This window comes from Plectropomus leopardus, chromosome 22 (genome assembly GCF_026936395.1).
Source record: "Plectropomus leopardus strain MGB_pleo_1.0 chromosome 22, ASM2693639v1, whole genome shotgun sequence".
In the NCBI taxonomy this organism is placed as follows: Eukaryota; Metazoa; Chordata; class Actinopteri; order Perciformes; family Serranidae; genus Plectropomus; species Plectropomus leopardus.
In genome coordinates this window covers 11,890,056-11,909,049 of record NC_142197.1, presented here as the reverse complement: position 1 = coordinate 11,909,049, position 18,994 = coordinate 11,890,056, and the positions used below count along the sequence as shown (strand labels likewise).

Genomic DNA, 18,994 nt, shown 5'->3' with positions numbered 1-18,994 from the left:
AAACTAGGCTCCTCTGTTACAAGTCTATAGTCTTAATATTTTTTGTTATTGCTTATTGTCAATAGACAATGTAGTCTGTTATGTATCCATCTGCCAAAAAGCAATGTTCTCTCCCTCTTCTTACTAAGGCTTAGACAAGCTCAGCTACTCCAAAGGGAGAAAGTGCAAGGTTTTATCTGGTGTTTAACTCTGAAGTTTTGTGTCTACTTCATGAACTGCAATGTAATATTGTTGTGGAGGTAAATGTGAAGTAGCAAGGTCAGATGGAAGAGGAGGCATTAAGGTGGAGGATAGCAGGGAGGCTCACCAGGCAATTATAACAAGATTAGGGGAAGATTTGAGATGGGAGAGATATTGTACTCGCATGCTCAAGCACAGACCAATCTAACCCTCTTTCACTCATTCTCCCACACACAAACACAAAGCCCTATAATTTACCTTGGCGTACAGAAAGACAGAGCTTGCTGGCTGTCTTTACAGACGTGTAGCAACACAGAAGCCAGCCAGACTGTCACAAATACAGATGCTCTGACAGTCGTGACAGGTGAGAAATGTCGCCACTTCTACTCTGTGATCTCGTCACAACAATGCTGTGTGTATCATGGCTTGTTTGATGTTGTTTTCCTTTTCCTCTCCCTTGGACTCTCATGGGGTTATTTAGAGGGCCACTGCCTTTGGGAAAATTTTGGGGAAATTAGAATATCTTTTATGACAAATGCACAAAATCATCACAGCAATGGGAGTGCACAGAGCTTAAAAAAAGAGGTATGGACTCATGTCACATGATATGGACACGAGTCAGACTTGAATCCCAAATTTTATGACTTAATTTTGATTTGGAAAGTCAAAAAAGACTTGCAACTTGATTTGGACTCAAACACATTGACCCATGGCTTTAACTTGGACTTGAAAATATCCAATGCCTTCCCCGAAGATTTAAAAGAATGTCATTTAAAAATGTGCCACAAATGAATTTCTTTCCCTTCATTTCCTGAATCATCTAACATTAACTCTGTTCATTCCAAGGAAGTCGCCACTTAATTCTCCACTAATTTTTAATTAATACAACAGCATCCAATTATTACATCCATTACGTTACTGAGTGCCAGTTGGATAAAGTGATACCAAAGATAATTGCATTAACATACAAAAAATAAGCAGTGGTCAATAAAAACTAAATTGCAGTATGCAAAACATGCAAGTTAAAGATAGCACACAAACACGCAATAACCTCCAACTTCATTCAGTATTTGATGTTGTAAATTGAGGGTAAAGCTTTGTTCACTACGAGCAACACAGCAACAGCATGACTATCTACATTATCAGCAAGTCAGTGTCGAAATATTAATATGCTCGTTACCACAGTTACATTGTCACAGGCTTGTGTATGTCTGCTGCTTGCCACAAAGCTCCTCGATTGAACATCAGCATAAGTTTACATGTAAAAATATGCTTATGACCAGTGTCCAACTCCCATTTTAACATCACATTTCATCCCCCCATATCACCCCTGTGCACACTGAGAGGCACAGCGTAGCGTCAGCTAACTAAGCTAAATAAATCAGCACCACAGCTAAAATCAAACCTTATGATCGGTTGATGCTTCACTGTGTCATTGGAGCACTCACAAAAGTTGAAGTCAGAACAACTTTTATTTGTAGCACGTCATACCTGCCAGCAGCGACAAGCATCGGGCATTTGACGCTTCATGTCACCGGCTTCCATCGAAAAGGTATTGTAGCTCGTTGCTGCGTCACTCTTGGAGTGTATGCAGCCAAATATAGTCAGCAAGCTACTGCTTAACAGACATTAACTTAATAGCTAAGTAACTTTTTTAACAAATACATGCAAATTTCAAAGTTAATTTGTAAAGCTAATATTGGCATTACATTTTGTAAAGAGCTTATTATGACTTGTCGGGGACTTGAAACTCAAAGTTTGGAACTTGGGACTTGATTTAAGACGTGTCAGTTTTGCCCTAGGAATTGAATTGGTCTTGAGTGCAAAGACTTGAGACTTACTTGGAACAATGTGTCCTACCTCTTGGATATAGCACTGTCCTTCTGAGGCAAGTCCAAGTCAGTCAGGACAAGACTAAGCCATGTCTGAAGGCAAATAAATCAAAATATTGTAAAATAGAAAGAAAAAAATGATAAGAGGATAAAAGAAAAAGCACTAGTTAATTTCAGTTCATTTGTACTCTGCGTGTGTCTGGATGGCCTATGTGTGTCGGTAAGACCAGATAAAACGAAAATGCTCAGAGATCCAAGTGTGACAGTTTGACCTTTTCACCTCAAGTCCATTTGTCAGTTCCCATCACCTCTACAGCCCGTTGCTTAAGCATCGTGCACACACACTGCCAACATTTGCATTTAGAAATGTCTACATTAGCTCATATCTGCAACCTCACCACCCATTAGTCAATTAAAGGGTTAATGACATGTCACAGAAGAAGGTTCAGTCTTGGTTGGCACATACTGCTTCCAGACGACCAACCTTTAATCTAACCTGCTTAAATATGCATGAGCCGTCCCAGTGGGGTTTTAATGGCCCTTAGTTCCTCCCTCGATCTAAACCTACACCCCTGCCCCCCATTTGACAAATGAGACAGTGCACCTTGAGTTACCAAGACAACACTTTGCTCAAGGTTCTGTGAAATCAACCACTGAGGAAGACGCTAGTCAAAAATGTGTGTTGGCTGCTGTGAGCGAGCCTCTGCTGACCTCAGATTCATAATGATAGTCGAGTGTCAGCTCTTGTATGTAAATATCACACACACTCCTGCTGAAGAAATTGATACCAATGATAATGAGAAACTTTGTCTAACTTCATTTTACCTGACAGGTGCAATTTGTATTCCCTGTGTCTGCACTGTACACTGGCAGTCTAGCTAGATGCCCTTACCCCATATGTTTAGTATGTTTTACTGTCAAACATGGTATAAATAGGCTACTTGTACCCAACTGATGTGGGGTCTTTGGCACCAGTATTGACGTTAAGACACTTAATTAGCTGACAACATTAAACAGTATGTGCTTTATTTTTCCCTTTTTCTTTTTTTACTACCAACATTTTTGTGTGACAAAGCTGTGACAAAGAAGCAGGATATTTTATTTTAGGTCAGCGCCAAACTCAATTATCTATACTGGCAGTTTCAGAAAACATTGTTCCTCTCAAAGGACTCAAAAATGAACAGGAAACACTGCAACTTGTGAACAGTAAATTGAAATTCTAATGAAGATAATACTAATGCTGCATCCAAAATTGCATATTATATTCACACCCAATATGTATACAATCTTTCAACACAAAGACCACCGTGATGCTCCCCATTAGTTTGTGCAATCCCGCTTTTAAGCGTTGCGTTTTGCAGTTTGGCCATCACCTTGGATTTTCAGAGCCACAGGGGACCATATTTGGACAGGACAGTGGAGCTGTGGAGGAGAGAGGGGTGGATTTGACTGAGAGTCCAAGGACGCTATCTGCAGACAGCCTGTCACTCAAGGCAGCAGTATCCTTAATTATGCAGTTTTGAACTTGAATAAAATGGTTAAAGCTTTACTAAAAACTGCTACTTAAATGACATTGTTACTTTTTGCCTTTTGTCAGATCTATGAACATGTAAGTATTAACAAGCATCATATTTATAGACCCCAAATGCCCTTATTGGAGCAATATCTGTAGCTACTCTCGTTGATGTGATTTTTTGTTTTGTTGATTTTAGTTTTACTGCAGTAAGTTTACTGCCAGCCATTATATTAGCTGTCCAAAGCTAATGTGTCGCTAATGAGACACTCTAAGTAACTAGTATTGCTAATTACTGTTGTGCTAAATATGCTTTTTACTCTTTGTACTTGTAGTCTTGTGTGACAAAGTGGCTTACTTCAGTTAGTTTTGTGAACCCAGTTTCCGTGTAATTATGCTAATTAATTTTCACCAAACTGGTGTTTCATCTGATATTTTTTTTGACACAGAATTTCTTGCCTATTAATGTTTTCAGAGTTTCAGAATTAGTTCGACTATAAACCTTTACAGGCCAACACCTTAAGCTTTCTCTTTAGCTGTGCACCTACACACATTATGATGGCAGAAGAATGGACTTCAGTAAAAATGCAGCCTTGCAGAAAATGCAGAAAATTATATGAACTTTAATTTCTATTTGCATATCTGCTAACACATACACTGTATCTGATATATGCTAATATTGAGCCATAATATGGCACCTGTCGATATATTCTTTGGGCGGTCCTTGGCAGTGATTCATGTTTTCAAAGTAAAGATCGACACATCTGTTGTTGGCACAGTGTTCAGTGTGTAACCTCGCCTTGGTTGGCAGACATCTGTCTAGACATCGAAATGTTTTTAATGTAAAATCACAGCCCTTTCTCTGACAATAACATGAAAGTTATTGCTTAAAATGCACGTGAAGACATTTCTTATGCTTTGATTTAGTGCCTTTAGTCTGTAATAATATACATCTTAAATCCCTCCCTCAGCCCTCCTCCCGCCTCTCCCTCATGTCCCTAATGACCTGAGAGCATATTGTTGTCTAAAGGCATTTCTCTGATTATTTCCGGTTCAATCTCGAACATATGGATATCCTGGGAATGACAGATGCACAGCTCAGTTATTGTAAACACGCCAATAATATCAATAATGGGAGGCTAAACAGCAGAGGTCATTTGGATTGGCTCTAAACATGTCAATAGTGTTTATTTAAGAGACTGAACTGTGTGGCGTACGACCCACTGTTCCTCCACTGATCCATTTCAATGCATAGATGAAATCAATGTGCGAGTGAGCTTATGTAATTTGAGTATGAAGTGAACAGTTTGCCCTTGCTTTTTCAATTTTCGCACTGACCTCACACAGATCCCCACTAGAATTATAATGGCAAAAGTGGGTTGGTAATCGTGCTACAGTGTAGGGGACAAGTCTCATTGCACTTGGGAAACAAGGTCATCCACTTACCTTCTGTCTCCAGCCGCAGAGCAAATACTCAAAGGGAAAGACCGCCATTACCGGCTTCCCAAGGGGGGTATCAAGTCAATTCCCAGCAGGAACACAAACACACACGCAGCTCTCCCTCTCAGACACACACAAGCAGTCGCAGGCTTGTCCACACTCCTCTCAATCCCTCTGACCTCACCTCAATTACCGGGAGACATCTTTGTTTGGGTTGCCGTACCTAATTAGCATGGTTCACCACGGAGCAAGTGCTCTGTTAAATTCATTTATCAAAGAGGCCCGGGACAATGCTTCATGTCACACCATTAGGATTGCAATCTCTCTCATCATCTCTCCAGCTCATTTCATGAAGCCATTTGACAGTTCTGAGCGAGGGAATGAGGCAGGGAGGGAGGGAAGTGGGGAGAGCAGCATTACAGAACGACGGACGGAAGGTAACAGCATGTAAAACAGAATGCTAGAGAGAGGATACATGTGGATACTGAGCGAAACAGACAAATCATGTTAGCAGGAGAAGAGAGCAACAAGACGGGAGGAAAATGAGTGACAGCGTTTTAGAAAGTGGCAGATGGAAGAAGAGAGAGTTGAATAGATTTTGCGAAAGACAAATAAATGAGGAAGAAAGGAAGAGAGAGAAAATAAAGCCTCGGGGGTTTTCATATTGAGGCCAGTTTGAGTGGACAGACGTGTATAGACAGAGTTGGCAGTCTAAATCTCTGCCTATCACACCTTCCCCATGAGAACGCAGCTTAATGGGTCTTTGTATACACACATTGCCTATAGAGGCCACTGCAGCCTTTAACTTGCATCAAATATTCAAAGCATCTTCTGTCGTCAAGACACACACATACCCTCAGACACCCTCACGCACATTTTCTCACAGCCTCTAAGCCATAAATGTCAATATAAAGCAACGCTGGCACATCTCGCTCTCTCCCTCTCCGTCGCCGTCTGTCTCTGTTTTGGTCCCCCCTTTTCGTAAAAGGGAATTGTTTATCTGAATTGCTAGAGGATATTGTGAGTCATTTTTCAAAACGTTATCATTTGTTATTTTTCACATGGTGTGCAAATTGATGCATGGGTAAGAGAGGGCATGGGGGGTTAGGGACTGCGGGAGACGACCATCGGACGATCAATCACAGCAAAGTAGCCCGCAATGACAAGTAGAAGATCTGTGACATTTTTGACTGACTTGATTGATGTGTTTTTGAAGTGTGGGGGGAGCCGGTGCCAAACTTGCTTTCTGGCATAGAGCAGATAGATCTCACATCACACCGCAGCGCTCAGCTGGGATCAGCGATATACTTTAAACTGTGTGTGTGTTTCTACTACACCAGCCAGGTGTTTCCCTATGAAAGAAAGGGTACACTATTAGAATTATTCATAGGTCCTCTGTGACCTGACTTTGTTGGGATGATAACTTGAATGAGCATTCTTGATTTTTTGTACTGATTTTATTGAACTGTTACAAGCATTTAATTTAATAAAATGTATTTATTTTTACCTCTGCCTCTCTGGAAAAATAAATAAATGTCATCGTATTAACAGCTGTTAGCTAGAGTCAAACATGAAGGTAAGAAAATTAAGAGGCCATGGGATTTTTTTGTGTTTTTTTGTTGTGACACTGTGATGATCCAGTTGTATGGCTATAATTGCTTTTTGAGTCCAACTGAACGTTTCCAAATTTTTAAGAAATACCCTCAAGGTGTTCGTGAGATATAACATTCACGAGAATGGGACGGACAGACAACCCAAAAACATACTCATGACTCATGATAATGATTCATGATTCTGGACATGATTCTGCCACTAGTGGATACTGTGTTGCAAGATTGCTTATTTTGGCAGAAAACAACTGAAATACATTGTGACAGAACATTTGACTGATAACTGATATACAGTTATGTTCAGGAACATTACTGTTAGCTCTGGAGATCGGCAGGTTTAACGCCACTCCAGAGGAGGAAAGGCTGTTTGTTGTGTGATGTAGGCGATATTAAGAATGGGGTTCAGTTTTTGTTTTGTTGCCCTGTGTATGATGACTTGAGAAATGTAGTTTTTACTAAAATGTCATCAATTTATGCCAAGTTCTTTGGGTTGGATGATTATGAAAAACTAGAGTTGTGCTTCAGGAAGAGAACTTTTTTAGCTGCAAGGTTTCTTGTTCAAGCTTGGGAAAGAAGGCAGAATATTTTGTTTAAGACTGAGCTGTAACATATTTATTTATTATTTGATCCCTGTAATGAAATGATGTGTGATGAATTGAAATGTGATGAATTATTTGATTGCTGCAACAGAAATTTTGGTGTCTTATAAACCCATGAGGGTTGGGCACACTGTGTGCATGACACAGAAATAAAGAAATCAATCAATCATATACATTTTCAATGAACATTTTGCCAATAAATTCAGTAACAATTTTTGTGTCTTGCCAGATACATTCATTAGCAACATTTCCTCATTAGTTTAATTGAAAAACGTAATTGCCCAGTAATACCTTAAACAAAAACTGTCCCGTGTTAATGCATTAACTATGATGTGGTTGAGGTCCATTATTAATGTGTTAATATTTTTAAATTGCATTCATCGCCGGCCGAGATTCCCATCTTTAAGACGCTGGAGTGATTATACTAATATCATAGGACACTAGAAGACATTGGAAATCCAGTGATACCAACCATGCCATGCTAGCTTCTCAGTAAGGGGGAATAACACAAAGTTAGGCTAAATTTTGGCAACAGAAAAAGATATGCCCATATAACAGGGGTCCCTTAACCTCTGACCTCAAGATATCTGAATGAAAATGGGTTCTGTGTGTACCCATGAGTCATGAGAAATGCCCACTTTATGCTAGCCCTGTGTTTTAGATATTACTAAAGTTCAGTTCATCACAGTAATGCGAAAATGCAACCTGTTCTTTTAAGTGTGTAGTGGAACCATAAAATCAGGTTCTCTCTCAGTAATGTGTTGCACTCTGTCGAAGACTCTATTGTGCCACACATGTTATATTCAAATCATTTCAGCTGCTATGCACCATTATATACACCACTCTGAGTTTGAAAGCTTTTCCGCTATGCCTTGAAGGTCAGTTGTACCAGCACATACTGTGAATCACTTTACATTCTTGAAATTATGCCAGTAAAAGTACTTTTTTTCTCTTTAAAATGTATTGGAATTTTCTTTTCTTTGTTTGATATGTGAAAGAGATGAAGAGAAAAAGAGAGAAATGGTAGGAATATGCATTGGTAAAGGTCAAAAGTCAGAGGATGTGAAAAGAAGTCAGTCCTAGAACTGGGCCTTGGGGTAACTAAAGCAAGAAATAATTCACTACAAATCTATAGTCATTTTCAGTCAATTAATGCTGCAATTCTGTCAGCCCAGTCTCCCAATCCATTTTTACTGAGAGGCTGTGCTATAGGGTGGCTACAAAGTGCCTTCATTACAAGGCCTTTGCTTTTTTATTCAGAACCAAACCATACCAAGCATGCCGGCGTTTTGGAAACAAAAGAGACAATTGGCTATGTCCTCAGCGAAGAATGTTAGGTGCTCCTGGACCTTATTGTCTCCCAAGTTTGTGGACATTTATGGCTGTTGTTGTTCTTTTTTTCAGTTTGCTGCTAAATGCTGCTAGATGCTTTTTAAATCTCCTGGTGGTGGGTCGCCAAACGTTCCATCCGAGCTCCCGTTCTGCTGGCGGCTACTCCTACACAGACGTATATTTGGTGCTGTAACTGTTACCTACCTACTGTTACTACCTCTGCTGCCGGCTTAAAGGTAAGACAACTTTTTGCACTTTTTAAAATAAAGAGCAGAATGACGAGTTATGGATGTAGAAATACATGAAATGGACAAAACGTTTTAACAATGCATTATGTGTTGAAATGACTTGCTGGCAACACAAAAACAATTCTCAATGAGAATTTCTTGCCATGGTGGAGACATGAAGTATGTATAAAGAGCAAAAAGGTCAGCATAGTGTCAAAGGGAGGCAAATTTACTTTTCCTAGAATAGCAAAGAAACGACCTTCCCCCTTCTCCCTTTGAGTGGCTAGTACTTGTTGCCTTCATTGGTTGGGTTGGTTAGGTAAAGGCAAGAAGAGTAAGATCTAAGAAAACACTGACTTAAAAGACTTTAGGCAACTATGCAAAGTGCTTTATGTGGGTACTTTATGTAACTACGTGAAATGCACAACTTTACGTCACATAGTTATTTTAACCAAAGCCACACCCTTCTCCTAAACTTCACCAAGTATTTTTCTGTTCTCTAAACCTAACCAAACAGAACATTGCTTTCATCATGCCAGCACAGAATTGTAACATCACATGTTGCTGAGTGAAGAGACGATGTCCATTTCACATATTTCTATGAGACTGTGTTGATTCTTCCACACAGCAGATCCCCATGCATTTAAATTAAAAACACTAACAATTATTTAAATGTGTGCATGTGACTACATCTGAAAGTATTACAAGTAAGTATTTGGCCTAATGTTGCTGTGTCAAGAGATGGAAAGATCAAAAGAACTGCTTTGCAAAATTCCTATGCACAAGTAAATTCACAGGTACTAAAGCTCATAAAATATAACAGGATAGTTACAGTTTAACAGATACAGCAATTTAAAAAAAATGAACACTGGAACAAAAGGTAGAAAACAGCTTGGAGAATCTGAGTTTTATTTCCCACTTAGTATGGGCCATGAAGTTCTAAAAACGAAAATGTTCTGTCTTCTTTCCTCGAGCTATTTTCTCTGGGTGCTCTATTTCACACCGTTCTTTCTCTCAACGTAAAGGGTGGCAAGGCAAGGTGACATTTGAAAAGTGCATTTCCCTCTCCGCTCCGTCAATCTGTTCTTTTTCCCTTACAGACAGCCCCCTCCATCTGCACACTGTCACGGCACACAGACACAAACTCCACGCACACACACCTTCTCCCTGCCCACTGACAATGATGTCCCTGGTTACCGCAGAGGCTGTGTGTGTTTGGTAGACCAGACTGCGACCTCTGGACCCCTAAATGGCACTGCAGGCTGCGGTGTGACCCGAGGGCCCATTAAGAGTCAAACCCAACACCAGACCTGTCACATACTCTCATGTGACGAGCTGTTGGACATAACACTGTCACCACCCGATGACAGGTTGTCAGCACCTGTGTCAAGATGATCGATTAGCAGATTGAGTCCCAAACCTCGTCCTCCCACTCGCTCCCCCCTCTTTAGACTGATTAAAACAAGAGTTGCAATCATTTATATTTCTCCGTACACAGACAGCAGGTCTGTTTATCTCCCTGGTGACAAAGTTTTGTTGCACGTTTGGAAGTTAATTGCTTGGCTCATTAGCGGAGTGTGTGTGTTGCTGTCTTGGAGCAGCGGGGGATTTGGTATTATCTTGTTATAGCGAGATGTTTTACAGTGTGAGGGGTGATCTCTCAACCTGAGGCATAAAATGGCCTGAGTGGTGCTTTGGAAAGCCCTCTGTGATCTGTTCATTCTCCTCATTCATTTTTAATGGCCTTTGAAAAGAATGCTTGTTTTCCATCACCACCACCATTTTGGCAGTGAGGTAAACAGATGGATACTGACAGTGAGCGAGCGTCTCACAACAAGTGTCTCGCTCCACCATATCTCCTCCTTGACAGAATACAGCAAGCTTTCAGCCTGTTTTTTTTCTTCCCCCTGTGGGTAGCCAGTAAAATAAACGCCAGACATTATAGGGATTTATGTAGCACAGATATGGGAGGAAATACCACTATGAAATTGACAGCTTTTCTACCGCAGTCACAAATAATGTGGCTCAACCGTGAGTTTGTTGCAGTTCGCGGTTCAGACAGCTCAGGTTTAATTGCTGCAGCTGCTTTTTATAAAAGGGACTCAGTTTCAATCTTAAATGTTTAATAACTTCAAAAGAAACAGCCTCCCTGCACTGTCTCTCTTTCCTCCTGTGTGCGTTTTGCATTCCAACTCTTACAGTTGTCACATCCTCATTCTCCCATTCATTCCCCGAAATTCAGAGTGATTTGCGTGACATTTGCCGGTGAAGACAGCCAGACATAATGTAGCCTCTTTTCATCCCATCAGACACAAGTGTTGCAATCACTGCCTCAGCTACGCTATTGACAAATTGCTGTTATTGTGACTTTAAATGCGCACATAAACAACCAATTCATTAATCACTTGCTGCTGATGGCTTTTGATCAGCAGAGAGAGATTGTGTTCAAGGACTTGTTGAAGGTCGCTGCGTGCAGATCTGTGATTGCTGTGTAAATCGATTATGGCAACACCTCCCTCCAAGGATGCTGTCAGAGAGCCAGGCAGCTCCAAACAGTTGCTTCAGAGCCAAGGGCCATATTTAAGAGAGAAGAGTTGTTATTGAACATTATATCATAGACAAACATGTACAACACATGCTTATATATTGTCACGAGTCTATTGTTTTAAAACCAAAAGGCATATCAGGTGTGCTACAGTTTACAATTAGCTAGAATGAGCAGTATTATGCAGTCATACTGCAGTATTTACCAGACTTCTGGTATACTGTAATGTTTCTGACTGACTACAATAACCAGTATAGAAGGATATTATCTGTGCAAGTCACAATAAAGGCATGATTTGTTAGATGTTCAGTCTTAAGCCTGCAATGAGTATTCAGTTTACATTGAGCTCAATGACTGTGTAATATGAAAGGGTCACTCATAGTTCATGTTGCCTATTTTTTCTGTGTGGTGTGTGTAATTCTAAGCAAGAATAGATGGTGAAAATGATCTGTTGATAGTTGTATTGACATCATACCTTCTGCTACAATTTCAATGTCTATATCTATAGGCCAAACAGCAATATGTGTTTAAAGTTACTCCAGGGAGAAAGCCCCCCCATGTTACATACATTAAATGAAACAACGCTGATCAAATGCAGCCTCAATATCATCTATATATCTTAGTGTACGTTATATTTAGAATCTTTTAACTACTTTACGTTGCTATCTGAAAGCCTTTTTTCGACAGGGAGGTGAAGTCATTATCTCAAAGCCATAAGACGCCATTGCCAAAAACGGGAATTTTACTTTGTAGAGCAGTGGAAGTTTCTATCCTGAATTGGTAACTGTAAAGTAAAGCAAAGAAAATATTCCACATATAGTGTACACAGATATGATATGATATGATATGATATGATATGATATGATATGATATGATATGATATGATATGATATGATATGATATGATATGATATGATATATGATTTTGTCATACTGGTTGTTACTAGTACAATACAAGTTGGATTTAGCATTCTGACTTTTACTAAGTCAAATTGTTTGTACCCTGCGCTGGACCAGCAAAACTGGAAATCCATTTAACTCTACTGAGGACCTTGTTATTTTTCTGAGTCTCTGGCTGAAACCACCACACTATGATTAATGTTGACAAGCTGTGATGAATGCAAACATAGTTCTGATGGATGTGTAAACAGATATTTGTTTTCAAGCAAATAATCCATCACAACTTTCTAAGGTGACACTATGACATGAGTTTTTCGACTCCTAGTGACCACAAATCGATTTATACAGCTTTGGTTTATTAGTAAAATGATGAATGTAGCCCTCCTCATCAGCAGCACGTTTGCTCAAGTTAACTAAAGCATGTTGAGGTCTTCTGATTGCTGTTCTTTGTGCTGTTCTGTAACAAATTTACTTCCTGTACTTTCCACCTGTTGATGTGTTGTGAGTCTGAAGTATACAGAGATGTGCTTTTTGGCCAAAAAGAGAGAGAACATTGATGGATCATTGCAATGTCCTGCTGACAGCCTCAGGACCACTCTGGCTAGGTGTACTCTGACGGTGTCCTGTCAGCCGCAGGGAACATTTGGAATAGAGACTGATATGAAGAGGACATTGAAAGGGTGAGGGATGTAACGGGCGCGAGCATTGTGAAGGCAGAAAATGAGAGGCAGCTTTAAAGAGAGAGGCATTTAGAGGGACAACAAGAGCGACGGGTACAGAGGGGGGATGAGAGAGAGAGCAGAGCCAGGTGAAGTTATGTTCAGTCTTCTGAGGAGGGATGTGGCTGTTTTGTCAGCTCCTACAGGCTGAGGGTTATCTGTCTCCCCCAGCTGTGCCACCCAGCTGTCACACACTGCTGTGCTCCACTCTGTCCTGGCATCCTGGCACTCAGCTCCCTCTGCCCACCATTATCTGCTCGTGTGTGTGTACTGCACATTTGTCAGTGGTTACGGTTGAAGATTATTAGCATGGAAATGAGCAGGTTCAGGTTATTTATGCAGCAATATGAGAGTCACTCCATGCCCTTTCCCCCATCTCCAAGACAGTCGACTATCACTCTTTCAAGCTACCAACTGTCTTTGAATGAATCAGTCTGTCCACGAAAGTTTTCTTTTCAAGGCAGTCTCTGTGCAGTCATTTCCCAGTGGAAGCCATGTGCCACCTCTAGACACCAGACCAATCTGCAGTCCCCACTGCCCCTCTCTCCACCCAACCCCGCCGGGTAAGAGCCTCAATTACCCAGAGCCTATCACCGCAAACAGCCACTTTGCAGCCAACCACCTGTGACTCGGACTGTGGGAAGCTTTGGCTGCTTCATGGCTGCGTGGGGGGAGAACAGCCAAAGCCTTGGGCTGGCCAGCCAACCATTGATTAAGGGAATCAGTATTGATTAAGGGAGCAGGGGACATCTGGAATGGACCAATTTATGTCCCCACATCAATTATTCAAATGGCTGCTGCTGAATTGGATTAGAGGACGATCTTCCTGCCATCGTTTCTACGCCTCTACAATCTGTGCCCTCTCAGCAAGCTGTCGTCACAAGTCCACCAACAAGTCAGCCTCTTGAAATTGAAACTTTTAGTTTGCCACATGCATACAAACTGCATGTAAGTCACTGTGCTGTTTCAGATTCCCTCTGCTAAATGAAGTGCATTGGTACAATGCTCGGACAAGCTTTCTCTTAGCCCCCGATCACTGCCTAGTGCTTATAGCCAGTTGCAGGGCCACACTGTGTCGTCAGATTTGTTTCTCAGTTTGCCCTTCTGTCTCTGTGTTGACATCTTGAGGGCTTGAATGCAGCACAGAATGGCACAGGCTGCTAAAATCTGGGCCCGAGGGTTATTCATATTCATAATGTTGGTGCTGGAGAAGCTGTGAAAACGTGCACAGCTTTGTTCATGTATGGTGTGTTATTTATTTGGGGTGGAGGGTATTTGTGTTCTTCTCTGTGTGAGTGTGCCTGGCAGCCTTGTGCTTTGTGTATCGTGCAGCAGTGGGCCCACGAAGACAGGCCAGCACTGAGGCCAGCTGATGGGCTCCTGTCCATTGTAGACAGGCTAACAGGGTGGGAATGAGAAGTATGACCGAGCCAGTGACAAAAGCCCACAGGTGGCTGACTATGATAGAGGGCTGCCCTTTGTCTAATGCCTCGCAGGAGCAGCTCACAGAAACACCGAGTCCTTTGACAATGACTGATGAATGATTTTATTTTTTCCAGACATTATCATTGATAGGGTTTGACTTTATGCTTAACAGCAGAATATTATCTGAATACCTTTTTGAAAATTTTATTGCACAAATGTTATCACTAATGCACTATTACACTAATGCATGGAGGTAACATCATTTTTTTCCTCTTTCCTGTAGTGCTATTCATCAGTCTAAATATTTTGGCGTAAGTTTGCAGGCTGTTGGAGATATCGGCCTGAGAAATGTCAGCAGTCTCTCCAGTGTAATGGAACAAGGTGGCACTTGGCTTGTGGTGCTCAAAACACCAAAAAAATACATTTTAAAAACTCAACAGAAATGTCTTTTGCTAGAAATACTGACCCAGTTACTCAAGATAATCCACAGATGTTGTGAGCAATTTCATGTAGGAACAATTTTCTTTCTATTAAACTACCTGCAGAAACAAGTGTGCATTTTCTCCTGGATGAGAGGCTTATGATCAAGACAGTGCAAGATGTGAACATTCATGGTGTCCTTCTCGGCTGAACTGTTGTTAGCGAGCTCTGCGGTGCTAGATGAGCTAGCAGTAGATGCACACTTCCTTCTGTGTGGTGATTTGCCTGGCGACTATGTTCGGTACAGAGAAAATAGTTCATACAGTATATGAAACTGCTCATAACAAGATCTGTGGATTGTCTTGAGTAACCAGGTCATGATTTCTAAAAAGAAAGAATGCTGTTAAGTTTTTTAAATGGATTTTTTTATGCTTTGAGCACCACAAGCTGAGTGCCATCTAGTTCCATCATATTCAAGGGAAGGCAGACATCTGTATGGCAGATATCACCAACACTTAGCAACTCACACCAAAACAATCTAGATCAAAAAGTAGCAGTACAGCTAAGAAGAAAAATATGCATTCTTTATTTTGGGGTGAACTGTCCTCATAAGGGCAAACACATGCAACAAGTCATGTTGCATTAATACAAATGGTAAAATCACAGTGCTTTTACACATGAGCTACAAATGTGGAAAAACTCTACAAACAGAAAGTTTAATTTATTTCCATATTGTTTTGATTGTAGTTGTGTAGGTCATAGCTAAAGGGTGTTTTGTGTTGGATTGAAATTCTGACACGAGGAAGAGCAATAAAATGCACATCTATCACAGTGTTGAGCCAAATCAATTACAGCCTGAAACCATTTCTTCTTCCTGTAGCTCATACATGTTTCCATGTTTATGGAGTAGGGGATTTTTTGAATCATACCGCTCTGTTGCAAAGCTATAATCCATTATCAACAGGAAGAACGTGTTGGACATGCAAGCGGACAATAAAGTAATATTAAATTCAATATACTTCTCAACCAGATAATCAATTCACTGTGTTGTATAGGCTCACACAGCTATGGTAATTTGTGTTGCGGTGAGAGCATATGGTGCTGGAGCCCGGGGAGCAAATGTGCAGTTTAGAAGGAATCGCATGGTTGTTATTGATTAGGAGCTGAAATAGGGAAAAGATTTGTGGAGCCAGTAAAGGAGAGACTTCAGAACATGCTGCGTGTGCATGTGTGTTTGCATGGGGAGAGGCAGGGTTGTGTAATTCAGTGGGAATGTTTAGCATAGCATGATGTGTCTAGACCCTGTGTCGTGCAGCTGATTGATCAGATTGTGGTGGTCAAGGAGGTTGCAGCTGGAGAGGAGGTGTCAGAGATGTAGTTTGGTAACAGTCACCTATCAAAAACACTGTTTAAGCATAAACGGAACTCATCATGTTAAAGAAATACTTCACCCACCAATTGACCATTAGTTTATCAATTTCTTACCCCGTGTTCCACTGAATTTGTGAAAAAACTGTTTTCTGGCATGCCTCTGGTTAACAAAGAATCCAAAACCCGATAAAATTATTGCTGAATTTAAGTCATAGGTGACCATGTTTAACAACAGCAAGACAATATTGACACATTCTTTTTCAAACTTTCACACAACTCATGCAGTATAATCTAAGTCTGATTTATCCAGTTGTGTTCTCAGTACCTCCCAAACAGACTGCCCTGTCCAACAGGGAACTAAATGGAATTTGAAACTTATCTACACCCTCTTCAAAGCCAGACTTCACTGAAAAAAACAGTAATTTTACCTCACTGAACATGGGAGCTGTTGGTCTACCACTGCTTTGACCGGTGAGTTTTTTATGGATTGTGTGATTTTGGTGAATCTGAACTTTCACTTCAAAACATCAAAGACACAAAAATATAAACTAACTGACTGAGGCAGCAGTAGACCAGCAGCGCCTGTGTTGGTAAAATTACTTTTGTCATAAAAGCAGTAAAATAAGAGTCTGATACCTGTAGACACACAGGAACTACTGAGCATATGACCAGATACTTTGTAAGCAGTTTTCTTCACGAATTCAAAACCGCATGGGGTGAGTAACTGTTAAACAAATGGTCATTTAGAGGATAAGGTATTCTTTTAAGCAGTTTTGCATTCATATTAGCTTCTTGTGAAGAAAACATGAGGAGCCATTTGATAGGATTTAGATCCAAGAATCTGCCCTGAAGAGAAATTATCACACACTTTCTTGTACTGACTGATTTGACTCCAGCAGACACCTTGTCTCAGCTTGAAGGTTGCCTCAGTGTTCAGACTCTTTGTTCTGAAACCTTTTGACAGGCTCAGATTTGTTTCTCCATCTGTAGTATTAAGGGTGTTTCTGCCTATAACATTGAATCTGTCTGTTCCCACTCTATCTCTGCTACCAACTAGCAACACAAATGTTTACCAAGACAGAACAGAAGGAGGAGAATGGACTAATATCGGTAATTGCTCCCATCTGTTTGCGTACAGTTGTCAATATCTCGAAATCCTCTCCTGAAATTAGACCTGTCAGCCAGTGTCCAAGCTGCACTGTTATCACCAACCATCCATCATGCCGAAGCTGCAGCCAGTTATCCACATGTCAGCAACCACAAAAAAACCTCAATCCGAAAACCTCACAGGCAATAACCAGATGTTTCACTAACAGTTTTCTGGCATCTTGTGACATTATTAAAAGGATTTTTTTGGCACTGTCGTATTGGAAAAAACAATGATACAGTTGTGGGTTTCTTTTGTTTGTGCAGCCATCTTGCCAATAATTTCTCATAACACTCATTTTGAATTATCTCCTCACGAGATGCTTTTTTTCACTCAGCAGCAGTTTGTAGAGTTTGAGTCACAGGCTGGGTAGTTGATCAGTCGATTCAGTCACAGTGGATCAGATCAGATAACTGGATGAGAGGAGCAGTTGCTGCAGACGCAAGAAAAAGCAAACATTTAGACCCAGCTTAATCAACATTAAAGTTTTATTTTTACTGGCAAAGCCCAAGTGGGACACTGACTTAAGACTTTCAGACTTACTTTATTTACCAACATTGCAGTGTCTTACATTCCTGTTTATAGTTTAGTTTAAAAGATAAATAGACCTAAATAAATATATATTTGTTGATTATATTTAATTGAATGTTTGATTGAATGTTTAAAAAAAGATAAATAAACCTACTACTACTAACAACAACAACAACAACAACAACAGAGAGACAACATAAAAATGTCAAATAAAACTTTCATACTTAATAATAAAACTCATACTTTTTATACTTCAAATCATTTCTTCAAAAGTACAAAATACAATAGCAAGTATGAAGTGGAAAATTGAAGTGCCAAAAAATTAAAGTAATTATGCCAGTCTGAAAAAACTTTGTTGTATTAATTTATTTGTAAATTTTTTTCAGGCTAGACACTACTACACTGCCTCTCAGGATTCAGGCTGACTTTCACCTATTAACTAAAATTCAGTTTACTATTCAAACTGACTGGGCAGATAGCCTATCATAATGGGGTGGCCAGTCAGATTTCAGGGGTGGCCCTTGCCACCCCAGGCCACTCCCTAGACATGCCCCTGGCTTCGTTTGTGCCTACACTTGCTCTGTGCTCAGAGAGTGTGGTGCAATTAATAGCTGAACGGTATATACATTTTAATTTTAAAAAACAATAAAAATAAAATTAGAAAATTAATCAACCTGGCAAAATGGAGGGGTAAGGGCTAAGTGGTTGGGGCAAGTGGTATACAGGTTGGGTCATACTTTCACCATATAATTGGAAAAAAAATGTGAAAAAACAGTGTGAGCAGTAACAGATAAGTGACTTTTGAGATACTGCAACCTTCAGAAAAACAGGAAAAAAGTAGAAGTGAGAAATATTATGAAAGGATTAAAGATCTTTGCACCTTCTCCAGAATAAGGCTTCTGAATCTCAAATTAAATCCCCTTCTTCTCCTCAGCCATCTTCATGCCCGAAGCCAATGAGCATTAGAGATACATCACAAACATGAGATAGGTGGGCACCATTAGCAAGGCCAAACCATTACTAAACTTGAAGTGTTTTTGTACTGCAAGATAACTGAGCTGTGTGTACAATCCTGTTTTTTCTTTAACATTAGTTTGCTACCTGGACCTGTTACTCAAACATGTCTTTCGTGGTAAAAGCTGTGATCTGAGTGATATTAATCTTCTGAATTGCTCTGTTGACAGTAGATCTAATATTCTCTTGT

The 18,994-nt window shown here is 40.3% G+C and overlaps 1 long non-coding RNA gene across 2 annotated transcripts in view; it reads left to right on the top strand.

The window, feature by feature from the left end:
* Window positions 1-18,994, top strand: part of LOC148185873 (uncharacterized) — a 152,228-nt gene that overhangs the window by 87,161 nt on the left and 46,073 nt on the right. For both annotated transcript variants that reach the window (XR_015775506.1, XR_015775505.1), the window contains exon 5: window positions 8,579-8,742. This is a non-coding gene — a long non-coding RNA (uncharacterized LOC148185873). The remainder of the gene's footprint in view (window positions 1-8,578; window positions 8,743-18,994) is intronic.